Here is a 2,586-nt window from a genome sequence, read left to right as displayed (position 1 = left end):
TGGGCCACAGCTGAAATGGTAGAGGTAAGAAATGAGAACAAGTCTTCAGTGTAGAGACCAGAGAGTGTGACTCCTTAGTCTCTCTCTAGATGACACCCATCATGCTTCTCTGCTGACTTTGCTGAGACCCATTGGGTCTGCACTTCTGCCATGGGCTGGGTTGAATCCTTTGGCCAAAGTAGCCTATTCTTATCCTTTGTTGGGGTGAAACTATGCTTTCCCATTCCTATGTTGAGTCTCTAACTCCCAGTGAACTTTTATAAGGTCATTATCATTAGGTTGGACCCAAATGTAATAGGATGCATGTCCTTACAGAAGGGGACATTTGAAGACAGGGACCAGCACAATGTCGGCAGTCTCTACACAGGGAGGACATTGTGCAAAGAACAGAGTTATGTTACCCTAAGCTGAAGAGCTAAAAGAAGCTGAGAAGCCTCCCATTCCTTTCAGGGAGAGCCTGGGCCTACCCACAACTGGATTTCAAATTTCAGTCTTGAAATCAAGAGTATCAGCTAGCTCTGAGGCAGTCCATTGCTGTTGTTGAATCCAATATGTCTATGATGGTTTGTTACAGCTGCCCTAGCTAACAAGCACACCCCTATCCTTATTCTGTGCCATGTCCTCCTCCTCCTCCCCACACCTCCTTCCAATGACAAAACTAAAAAATTTCCACACAAAACAAGAGTGTTCAGTCATAGTCTGTGGGCAGGCGAGTGCACAATGCTCTCCCTGGGGACACTGTGTAGTCAGTGACTCATTCAGCCATTCACAGTCCAGTGACATTTGCCTTCTGGTGAGGATGAACAGCCATGTGTTGCCTCACAATGGAGAATGCATAGTCAGGCAATTCCATCCCCATGCAAACACCCCAAGGGTGCATTTCCACAAACCTCAGTGGTCTAGGTCAGCCACTCAGTGTGGCTTCCATGTGATTCAGATGTGGTGAACATGAGAGGTATGAGGGCTGCTACCAGCATACTACAAAGAACTTTCACAGTAGATGTTCTCTTTAAGTAGAAAGAAGTACACTTTCAAATAACTATAGAAGTATAGTGATGTTTTGCATAAGGCAAAAGTTATTTCCTTATGCGCTGTATGTCATAGTATACACTACTTTGGTACAACTGGCAGAGCAGTAGTTTTGCTTACAACAGCATCACACATTCAAGTCATGCTTTGCTCTGCAATGCCACAGCAGCTACATCATCACTAAGGAATTTTCCAGCTCCTTTATAATCTTACCATAATGGAGAGCCTGGTGGTGCTTGTCAGGGGTTCAGTCTCAATGGAAAGATTCTCAGGCAATCATAATGTCAACCAACACAGATGTTTTCTCTTTCTCCATATTATGAAGATAAGGGATCAAAACTTAGTAAAATTCAGGTGCTGGTGGCTCACCCTATAATTCTAGAAACTCAGGGGACTTGAAGTCTAAAGGTTGCAATTTGAAGCCAGCCCAAGAAATACTATGAGACTTTTATCCCCAATTAACCACTAATAATCCAGAAGTGAAGCTGTGACTCCAGTAGTAGAGTGCCAGACTCGAGTGAAAAAGTTAAGGGCCAGTGAGTGCCCAGGCCCTGAGTTTAAGGCCCAGTACTTATGCATGCATATACATGCACACACACACGAACTTATGAAGAAAGCAGAAGAGGTAACATTTGTTCCTTTTGGAATGGCAGGGCTTTTTCAGCAATTGTTGTATGTAGGTTATACAAATGGAAGAGCACAGGAAATTTTAAAAAAAATGCCCATTCACCTTATCCACATGCATGTGGTAGCTCAAGCCTTTGGCATGGTAGCCATTCCTCTGGTTATGGGATATTCCATGTATCACGAATTCTGGGAAAAGCAGAGCCTTAGTGGCTCACTCCTGTAATTCTAGCTATACAGGAGGCTAAGATCTGAGGATTGCAGTTCAAAGCCAGCCCAGGCAGGACAATCTATGAGACTCTTATCTCCAATTAACCACCAGAAAACCAGATGTGACGCTGTGGCTCAAGTGGTAGAGTACTAGCCTTTAGCCGAAGAGCTCAGGGATAGCACCCAGGCCCAGAGTTCAAGCCCCACAACCGACCCCTCCCCCCCCAAAAAAAAAGAGTTCTGGGAAAATAAACTTTAGAAGAAGACAAGCTATTTAGTCTTGTTGGAAGTACTTGCTTTAATTAGGCCTCTCATATTGAGGTTATCTGTTTATGTTGGAAATAAATAATTGGTGTGGGTTCAGATAATAACAGCATTTCGAATAATGGCTTCTTCTCAGGCTTGACTTGCCCTTTTATCTGAGCTATTCTCTACTTCAGTCAACTTTACAATCACCATGGGCTCCAAGAAAGAACAGATTCACGGGTAACTATCTTGTGTGGTAGGCAAACTGCCCCTCAAACAAGCAATGCCTTCTACTTACTATCTTAAAGAAAACAGCTCAAAACTCAGGAGACCATCTTGTTCCTGTTTTTATTCCAGTAATAAATTCTGTCCCAGATTTCCTCCTGAGTCAGAGACTGAGCTAACAGTCAACCAGGCCATACCTTCAACTTGGATCTGTTCTAACTATGCATGCCTTTCTCACTTTGCTCTCAATAC

The 2,586-nt window shown here is 43.6% G+C and overlaps 1 pseudogene; it reads left to right on the top strand.

Annotated features, from left to right (window-relative positions):
• The first annotated feature begins 1,310 nt into the window (after window positions 1-1,310).
• On the top strand, window positions 1,311-1,879 carry LOC125353679 (annotated as a pseudogene).
• The last annotated feature ends 707 nt before the right edge of the window (window positions 1,880-2,586 follow it).

Source organism: Perognathus longimembris, chromosome 6, assembly GCF_023159225.1.
Source record: "Perognathus longimembris pacificus isolate PPM17 chromosome 6, ASM2315922v1, whole genome shotgun sequence".
Taxonomy (NCBI): Eukaryota; Metazoa; Chordata; class Mammalia; order Rodentia; family Heteromyidae; genus Perognathus; species Perognathus longimembris.
Note: the sequence above shows the minus strand (reverse complement) of the source record. Positions and strands in the feature narration are given on the sequence as shown.